The sequence below is a fragment of the Terrapene carolina genome, unplaced genomic scaffold, assembly GCF_002925995.2.
Source record: "Terrapene carolina triunguis isolate 2854851 unplaced genomic scaffold, T_m_triunguis-2.0 Scaffold48, whole genome shotgun sequence".
Taxonomy (NCBI): domain Eukaryota; kingdom Metazoa; phylum Chordata; order Testudines; family Emydidae; genus Terrapene; species Terrapene triunguis.
Window position 1 is genome coordinate 1,201,403 of NW_020664399.1, and position 10,649 is coordinate 1,212,051.

Here is a 10,649-nt window from a genome sequence, read left to right on the forward strand (position 1 = left end):
ACATGATGATTTCTTCAAGGAGACATAGTTAAGGGACATAGCGAAAAACAATTCAAGGTTGTTGGTGATGTTCAAAGAACAGCTCCAGCTGACCTAGTGCCGCTTCTGGGCCCAAGTAATGAGCATTGACTGGTGGAATTGCATCATAATGAAGATTTGGGATGATGAGTAGTGGCTGCAGAACTTTTGGAGGCAAAAGGCCACATTAAATAAAATATATGGAGATATACCTATCTCATAGAACTGGAAGGGACCCCGAAGGGTCATCGAGTCCAGCCCCCTGCCTTCACTACCAGGACCAATTTTGCCCCAGATCCCTAAGCGGCTCCCTCAAGGATTGAACTCACAACCCTGGGTTTAGTAGGCCAATGCTCAAACCACTGAGCACATTCTTCGATCTGTGTGAGGAGCTTGCCCCAGCCCTGCAGCACATGGATACCAGAATGAGAGTTATACTGACAGCTGAGAAGCAAGTGGTGCTTGCACTGTGGAAGCTTGAACCACCAGATTGCTACCGGTCAGTGGAAATTCTCCTGGAGTTGGAAAATCCACAGTGGGGGCTGTTGTCATGCAAGTGTTTAGGGCAATTAATCATCTCTTGCTACACAGGACTGTGTCTCTCAGTAATGTTCAGGACATAGTGGATGGATTTGCGGCAGGGGTGTTCCCGAACTGCTGTGGGGCGATACATATCGTTTCCCAACAAGTGGATTACCATTGGTGATATTGACATGCCAGTAGTAATCCTGGGCATGGGTGGCGCGTCGCAGAGACTGGGGAAGGCTATGCCTCCCCAAAGAGCCCGGCATGGCCTCGCCCACGCTCCTCCTTGATGCCACCTGCTGCTTGCCCTTCCTTCTTGGCCCCAGCCGAGGTAGACTGCTTCTCTCAGGGAAGCGTGCTGGGGCTGGGGCGGGCGGGACTTGGGGTGGCTGGGGCTGCGTGCCGCCCGCTCGCCCTGTGCGTGGGGGTTGGGGTGGGCCGCGCACTGCTGGCCCACCCACTCGGGGGTTGGGGATGGCATGCCGCCTGCCCTGCACTCGAGGGCCGGGGGGGCTTCAGCAGGGGAAGGGGACGGGTCCTCAGGTGGGAGAGCAGGGCCATCCAGGGGCTAGCCTCCCCCAGCCGGCAGTTCACCCGCTGCCCTTGATCCTGGAGGAACCCAACCTACCCCTTGCTCCTTTGGCTCATGAAAGCCATACACTGGCCACTTCAACAGCACCAAGGAAAGACTCAACTACTGGCTCAGCAATTGTAGGAAGACAAGTGAACATGCTTTTGGTACATTGAAAGGATGCTGGTGGTGTTTACTCACTAGATTGGATCTTACAAAAAACATCCCAATGGTTATAGCTGCAAGTTGTGTCCTGTATAATATATGTAAGGCAAAGAGGAAAAAATTGCTGGCGGGGCGGAGGCGGAGCGGCTACTTGCTGAGGTTGAAGAGCCTGACACATGGGCTATTACAAGAACTCAGTGTCGAACTAAGCAGTTGCGGGATGCTTTGAAAGAGCACTCTAATGGTCAGTTACGTTAATGTGCTGTGCTTGACTGCGCTTTGTGCCTGAAGTTTGTGGGCTATTAGGAATTGTGTAGTGCTTGGTGTACATTTATAAATTTAACATTGTGACTTCTAATGAACCTATGAATTATGTGGTGCTTGCTGTATATTTACACATATGACCGGCTGTTTTGTTGAATACGTTAGACCTGTACATTTACGAGTACTGGTGCTTTGATCACTACTGTACATTCTGTGTTATATCTGGTGAACTAATACAGATGAGTATAACAAAAAAATAAAATTTTACTGCATGACAAAAAGTGCAAAAAGGCAATGTACAAATAAAAAGGACAACACAATACAAACTTAACATAAATTAACAGAACAGAACTTTAAAATTAGAAAGACAGCAAACATTTCTGTCCATTTCAGTGCACAAATGCAGTTGATTGTGGTTACACACACACCAGCTGTACCTCTTCCAGATCAGTGCCTGTAAAGCTGTGGTTGTTCTAACTGTCCCCTGGCACAGAGTGGTAGGGGGTAGGATGCAGCCCATGTTGCCATGTGGAATGTAGGTTGTAGGGAGTTGCTACCAGGGAGCTCTCCATGGACTACAAAGGGTGGCGAGTCTATGATTGCTGGATCTGTAGGTCAACTAGAGTCTGCAGCATTTGTATTTGCTGCCTGAGAAGCCCCATTAGGTCCTGGTGCATCTTCCTCTCCTTTTCCTGTTGGGCTTCCTGGGTCTTCTTCCATTTTGTCCTGTGTTGTCTGTCCCACTCCATGCCATCTGCCATGTTGGCCCATAAGACACTTGTTTGCAGTTCAATCAGCACTGACTGCAGGATCTTGGTGAACATATCTTCTCTAGCCCTCTTCTTTCCCCTTTTTAATCATGGTAAGGCATTCTATGGGTGTGGAGGGGGCACCCCTCAAGGCTGCAACTGCAGCTGCTACAGCTAGGACAGATGTATAATTGGATTTACAGCCACCACGGAAAGGGAAAAGACAGTTACCTTTTCCGTAACGGGTGTTCTTCGAGATGTGTTGCTCATGTCCATTCCATAATAGGTGTGCGTACTCGCCCCGTGCACCAGTGCTGGAAGTTTTTCCCCAGCAGTACCCGTAGGGAGGCACCCCTAGCGACCCCTGGAGTGGCGCCTCTATGGCGCGGTATAAGGGGCGCTGTGCTCTCCCCCCACCCTCAGTTCCTTCTCTCCAGACAACTCCAACAGAGGGGAAGGAGGGCAGGATGTGGAATGGACATGACCAACACATCTCGAACAACACCAGTTACGGAAAAGGTAACTGTCTTTTCTTCTTCGAGTGATTGCTCATGTGCACTCCACAATAGGTGATTCCAAGCTATATCTGTTGGAGGTGGGTAGGAGTTCACAGACTCTCGGGATGGAGTACAGCCCTGCTGAACCCGGTGTCATCCCTGGTCTGGGAGACAATTGAGTAATGCGAGGTGAACATGTGAATGGAAGACCATGTGGCAGCCCTGCAAATGTCCTGAATTTGGACATGGGCTAAAAAGGCAGCCGACGAGGCCTGCGCCCTCGTCGAGTGTGCCCTCACAATTGATGGCGGGGGGATTCCCGCCAGGTTGTAACAGGTACAGATACACGAGGTGATCCAGTTGGAGAGCCACTGAGTGGAGACCAACCAACCCCTCGTGCGTTCGGCCGAGGCGATGAACAGCTGCAAAGACTTCCTGAATGGCTTAATCCACTCTAGGTAAAAGGCCAGAGCTCGTCTCACATCCAGCCTGTGGACATGGCGCTCCTCAGTGGACGCATGGGGCTTGGGACAGAGTACCGGCAGGAAGATGTCCTGACCCATGTGGTAGGCGGAGACCACCTTAGGGAGGAACGAAGGATGCAGTCGGAGCTGGACCTTATCCTTATGGAACACCGCGTACAGGGGCTCGGAGGTCAGGGCCCTGAGTGCCGAGACCCATCTAGCTGACGTGATCGCCACCAGGAAGGCTACCTTCCACGAGAGGTGCGACCAGGAGCATGTAGCTAGTGGCTCAAAAGGGGGATCCGTCTACCGGGCCAGCACCAAGTTCAGGTCCCATTGCAGGACTAGGGGCCTAACATATGGGAAGAGACAATCCAATCCCTTAAGGAACCGGCCAGTCATAGCATGGGAGAATACAGTGTGCCCCTGTACCGGTGGGTGGAAGGCCGATATGGCTGCCAAGTGCACCTTGATGGACGAGGGCGCTAGGCCTTGGGCTCTAAGGTGAAGGAGATGGTCTAAAATGAGCTAGATTAGAGCAGCCATGGCTGAAACGCCCTGCTCAGCTGCCCACCGGGAAAACCGAGACCACTTTGCCAAGTAGGCTTGGTGCGTGGAGGGCCGCCTGCTTTCCAAGAGGATGCGCTGAACCCCGTCTGAGCACGTCCTTTCCTCCCGGCCTAACCATTGAGCAGCCACTCCGTGAGGTGGAGTGCCGCTAGTTGGAGGAGTGGGTGGAGGAGGTGGCCCTGGTCCTGGGACAGCAGGTCTGGGTGGGATGACAGCGGCCACGGTGAGGCAACTGCCAGGCTCGTGAGGGTCCCGTACCAATGTTGGCTGGGCCACGCCAGGGCAATCAGGAGGACCTGGGCCCTGCCCGTTTTTATCTTTTCCAGGAACATGCCGAGCAGCCGGATCAGGGTGAAGGCATAAAGAAGCTGGCCCGACCAGGATAGGAAGAAGGCATCCAAGATGGCGCCCACCCCCGGAGCAGAAACGGGGACACAGGTGGTTCTGCCGAGTCGCAAACAGGTCAACCTGGGGAGTGCCCCACTCTTGGAAAATCCCGTGCACCACCTCCGGGTGGAGTAACCACTCGTGCTGAGAGGAGAAGTCTCGGCTCAGGCAATCCACCCGCGAGTTCCGGGCGCCCGGTGAGTGGTGGGCCTGTAGACAAATGTCGTGGGCTATACAGAAGTCCCACAGCCTGAGCCTGGCAGAGGGCAGAGGAGCGGGCCCCACCTTGCCTGTTGATGTAATACATCGAGTCCGTGTTGTCCGTGAGAAGAGGAGGTTACTCACCCTGTGCAGTAACTGATGTTCTTCGAGATGAGTGTCCCTGTGGGTGCTCCACTCCAGGTGTTGGTGCGCCCCTGCGCCTTCGCTCGGAGATTTTTCGCAGCAGTACTCGTACTGCCACGCATGCGCAGAGGCTGCCCCCGCTGTGAGTCTAGGATAATAGTACGCATGCGTGGCCAACCTCCTCAGTTCCTTCTCTACAACGGAGGCTACCCCAACTCCGAAGTAGAGGGGAGGAGGGTGGGTAGTGGAGCACCCACAGGGACACTCATCTCGAAGAACGTCAGTTACTGCACAGGGTGAGTAACCTCCTCTTCTTCTTCGAGAGATGTCCCTGTGGGTGCTCCACTCCAGGTGACTTAAAAGCCGTGTGCCTCAAGGAGGTAGGGACTTCGGATCTGATAGGAATGCCGTAGATAGTACCGCCCTGCCCAAGCGTATATCAGATAGAGGGCATTGAATAAAGGCATAGTGTTTAACAAATGTGTGTTCAGAGGACCAAGTGGCTGCTTTACAGATATCAGCCAGGGGAACTTTGCGTAAGAATGCTACAGAGGCAGCCAGAAATCTAGTGGAGTGCGTTCTGATGCCGTCTGGAGGTGTAACCTTCTTCATCTGATAGCACAGCCGGATGCATTGAGAAATCCAGCTTGAAAGTCTCTGGGTAGAAATAGGGGTACCTTTGGAACACTCAGCGATCGAGACAAAAAGTTTAGGAGAATTTCTAAAAGGTTTGGTTCTATCCAAATAGAAGGACAATGCCCTGCGGACATCTAGTGTATGCATTGAGGCTTCGAATGAGTTCGCATGTGGCTTCGGGAAAAAGGTCGGTAAGTGTATCGGCTCATTAATGTGGAATGACGAGTGTACCTTTGGAAGAAAATTGGGGTGTAACCTGAGGGTAACCTTGTCTTTGAAAAATAGCGTATATGGTGGGTCTGCCATAAGAGCTGCTATTTCTCCTGCCCGTCTGGCAGAGGTAATTGCCACTAAAAATGCTGTTTTCATCGAGAGGTGTAAAAGGGAGCACGTGGCTAGGGGTTCAAATGGTTGTTGAGTTAGGCAAGATAGTACTAGATGAAGGTCCCACGGGGTGATAGGTAGTTTAATGTCTGGGTATAGGGTTTGGAGTCCCTTGAGGAAGCGCTTGGTGATAGGATGAGCAAATACAGAAGTATCATCAATTTTGTCATGAAAAGTTGTAATACCAGCTAAATGGACCCTGATGGAGCTGAAAGAAAGACCGGATTGCTTAAGGTCCAATAGGTAGTCAAGTATGAGCGGAAGAGATGCTGACGTGGGACCAAGTTGTTTAGCTGAACACCAGTGTGTGAATCGTTTCCACTTACGTAGATAGGTGGTGCGAGTAGATTGTGTTCTGCTATGTAGGAGCACTCTTTGAACTTGTTCAGAGCAAAATAGTTCGCTTTGGGAGAACCATATAGGAACCATGCTTTGAGGTGAAGCATGGACAGGTTGGGGTGGAGAAAACGGCTGTGTTGTTGTGATAGGAGGTTTGGGATGAGAGGTAAGGGGATTGGAGGTCGAATCGACATTTTGGTGAGAAACGGAAACCACGGCTGTCTGGGCCATGACAGGGCAATTAGGATCACCTTGGCCCCATCTGTTCGTATTTTTATCAGGACCCTGTTGAGAACCGGTATCGGGGGAAACGCATAGAGTAAGCTTTGTTGCCATGGGATCATGAATGCATCTCCCAGGGAATGTTTGCCTAGTCCTGCTCTGGAGCAAAAATTGGGACATTTCTTGTTTTTTGCAGTTGCAAAGAGGTCTATTGCTGGGTAGCCCCAAATGTGGAATACGTTGTGAATGGTGTGCTCGTTTATTTCCCATTCGTGATCCCAGGGGAAACGTCTGCTTAGTTCGTCCGCTGTGGTATTCATCACTCCGGGAAGATAGGCCGCTGATACCCGGATGTTGTTCGCAATGCACCAGTTCCAGAGTTTCATAGCCTCTGTGCACAGCGAATGGGATCGAGCTCCTCCCTGCCTGGTCACATAGAACATGCATGCAATATTGTCTGTTATTATGCGTACGTGTTGATTCTTGATTAGTGGCAGGAAGTGACGGCACGCGTTGCGAATGGCTCGAAGTTCTAGGACATTTATATGGAGAGAGGTCTCGGTTGAAGACCAAAGTCCCTGGACTGTGTGGTGAGACATGTGTGCACCCCAGCCTGTCAGAGATGCATCGGTCGTCAGTATGAGGGATGGAGCCTGCTGAAGAAAGGGGACTCCAGAGCAGAGGTTGGAGTGAACTGTCCACCACTGTAGGGAATCTTTGACTCGGACAGGTATGGGGAGAGTCTTGTTTAGAGGGTGCACATTCGGTCTTTACACCGTGGCCAACCACGCTTGGAAGCACCTCATGTATAGGCGTGCATTTTGGACAACAGAGGTGCACGAGGCCATGTGACCTAGTATTTGTAGGCAGTCTCGGACAGTCACCTGGGGACTGTTGCGAATCCTTGTGGCCAGTCAGCTTATAGAGTTGAAGCGGTCTGGTGGGAGATATGCCAACCCCGTCCGGGAGTCGAGGTATGCCCCTATGAACTCCAGATGTTGGGTGGGGTATAATGTGGATTTGTTTTTGTTTATTTGCAGGCCTAAAGATAGGAAACAATCGATGGTAAGTCGTATGGATCGGAGAGCTTCGTCGAACGTTGAAGCATTGAGGACGCAATCGTCTAGGTAAGGAAATATTACGACCCCTTGTTTTCTGAGGTAGGCTGTAACTACGGCTAGGATCTTGGAAAAAACACGGGGTGCCATGGACCGTCCGAAGGGGAGAACTCTGTATTGGAAATGTGTGGAGCCGAGAGTAAAACGTAGGAACCGTCTGTGGGACGGGTATATAGTCACATGAAAATAGGCGTCCTGTAGGTCGAGGACTGAAAACCAGTCGCCCTGCTCCAGCGCTGGGATTATAGTGGTGAGAGTGACCATCTTGAACTTTTGCTTTTTGACAAATTTGTTGAGCCACCTGAGGTCGAGGATTGGTCGCCATCCCCCATTTTTCTTCTATGTTAAGAAATAATGGGAGCAAAAACCCTTCCCTCTGTGTCGTTCTGGCACAGTTTCTACTGCTCCCAGTTGAAGGAGATGCTGCACTTCTTGGAAGAGTAGTCGCTCGTGAGATGGGTCCCTGAAGGGGGACAGGGAGGGTGGGTGGGTGGGAGGGAGGGAGAGGAAGGGGATGGCGTATCCAATTGTAACTACCTCTATGACCCACTTGTCGGATGTAATTTTCTGCCATTGATGAGAGAATGGTCGTAGGCGGTGTCCAAAGATAGGTGTGTTGGCTGAAGTGGGAACGCTGTTTTCTAAACCCTCGACCAATGCTTCAAATCTACCTATTAGTTGGAGGGGGTTGCGACGCCCCTGTAGAATTAGGACGACGACGCTGGAATCTTGGTCTTTGGCATTGTTGTTGCTGTTGTTGCTCCTGTGGTCTATAGGAGTGTTGTGTAAATGTGGGGTAGCATGGACGTTGATAAGGTTGGTATCTATATTGTCGTCTTCTGGTCGCAGGTGACTGGAGGCCTAGGGACCGGAGGGTTGCCCTTGCGTCCTTCATCGAATGAAGCACGTCGTTCGTGGTGGAGGCAAAAAGTTTTTCCCCGTCAAAGGGAAGATCTTCAATGGTGCTCTAAACCTCTCGAGGAAAGAAAGAGGAGGAGAGCCATGAACCCCGTCGAATGACCACTGCTGTGGCGGTCGACCTTGCTGCAGTGTTAGCTACATCGAGGGCCACTTGAAGAGCGGTACGTGATATGGTTTGTCCTTCGGAAACCAGAGCTGTGAATTGTTGTTTCTTCTGCTCTGGGATGTCATCAATAAAATCTGTGAATTGATTATAGTTTTTGTGGTCATATTTTGCAAGGACTGCAGTATAATTAGCTATGCGAAATTGTAGCGTCGAGGATGCATATACTTTACGGCCAAAGAGGTCCAAGCGTTTACTGTCCTTGTTGGCTGGAGTGGAGCGGGCGTACTGTTGTTTGGCCCTCTGGTTCGCTGCATCCACTACCAATGAGTTTGGCGCCGGATGGGTAAAAAGGAATTCAGAGCCCTTTGAAGGGATGAAGTACTTCCTGTCCATTTGTTTACAGGTAGGTAGGCTTGTGGCTGGAGTCTGCCAGATGGATTTAGCGGGTTCTAAAAGGGCTACGTTGATTGGTAATGCCACTCTAGAGGAAGAAGAGGGCTGTAAGATGTCTGTTAGCTCATGCTGTTGTTCAGTGACTTCCTCCAAGTTAATTCTCAAGTCACTGGCAGCTCTTTTAAAGAGGTCTTGGAATTTTGCAAAGTCATCCAACGGTGTTGGAGGAAGGGGAAGTAAGGCTTCCTCAGGCGTTACGTCGGGCTCTGCTGGAATAGGAGCAGGACTCAGTTGCTCCTGGAAGTGTGACGGTGATGCCTGGTATCTTGTGTCACTGGCAGGTCCGTCAAGTGGCGGTGATAGACCGGTGTTGCGCCTGGTCGAGGTGCCGTAGTGCACGTGTTCTCGAGGGTACGATGCCCATGGTGCCCAACATTGCCATGGTGGTGGGTAGGGCATAGGTGGTGCCATCCAGGGGTTCACTCCCCATGGGGCAGGATCCTGAGAACAGGCTGAGGTAGTTTTTTTGTAACCTCTGTTGATTGGGGTCTGGGAGTCTTGATATGGAGAAAAAACTGCCTGTGGATCAGCTTCCTCCTCACTGGAGGAAGGTTGTTCAGATCCTGACTCAGGCATTGGAGAAAAACAGGCATTTATCAGGGGAGACTGCAGAATAGGTGATACCAATAGATCTGCTGTCTGAGTAAATTGAAATGGTGAGGCTCCTGCGTGAGGTGAAAACTGTGGAGGAGGAGGTTGCCGTGAGGGAACATTCCTCTGAGCAAGGGTTTTGCTTTTGATCTCCCTGTCAGCCTGTGCCGCGGTTGCTGGTGCCGTGGTCGGTGCCGGGGGGGGCAACATCAGCCTGCAGAGGGTCAGGCAGGGTGGGAAACGTCGGCACCGCGTCCGTCACGGTGCCGAATGGTGCCATAAACAAGGCAGGCAACTGAAAGCCTGTAGCCTCGGCACCGGAGCCTCGCGCCGCCGCCGCAGGCTGAGGCGGCTTTCGTGCGGTGCCTGAGGAGCCCGGCTCTTCAAAAGTGCTGAGGCGGGGAAGCACGGGCAGGGAAACTGTAGACCTGCCTGAAGAACTCTTGTGCCTCACCAACTTCTTTGTTGGAGAGGGCTGCCCCTTTTTTGTAGATTTCTTCAGTTTTTTTTGAAGCAGGGGGGCTGTGGCGGGTAGCGGAGCCGGAGTTGGTGCCTGGGTCTGAAACTGACCCGATAGACTTTTGCAGGAGGAGCAGTTTCAGTTTAAGCTCCCTGTCCTTCCATGCCCTGGAACTGAGTTTGCTACAGTGGGCACATTTTGGGGGAATGTGGGTTTCCCCCAAGCACTTTATACATTGAGAGTGGCCATCAGAGAGTGGGATAGTGTCCTTACACGAAGAGCAGCGCTTAAAGCCTGTGGAGCCAGGCATGGTAGAAGCGGCTGCGGCTGAGAGAATTTTTTTTTTTTTATAACAGATAAAAGAACTAATGAACTACACTAACAAGAACTGACAACAAACTACCTACTAGAATAGGTAATTGTAGCAAGAGTGAGGGATTTCCTAACAAGTCTGCTGAGCTCCGTCTCAGGCCAGGGACGGTAGAGAAGGAACTGAGGAGGTTGGCCACACATGCGTACTATTATCCTAGACTCACAGCGGGGGCAGCCTCTGTGCATGCGTGGCCAGTACGAGTACTGCTGCGAAAAATCTCCGAGCGAAGGCGCAGGGGCGCACCAACACCTGAAGTGGAGCACCCACAGGGACATCTCTCGAAGAAGAACCCTGACCACTCTACCCTCCAGGTGCGAGCGGAAGGCCACGCATGCCAGCTGGACCGCCCTGAGTTCCTTGATGTTTATATGCAAGGCGAGGTCCTGGGCTGACCACAGACCTTGGGTCTGAATGGTCCACACCTGGGCTCCCCATCCCAGGTCCGACGCGTCGGACAACAGCTCCACCAATGGGGACCTGCCCCTGAATGC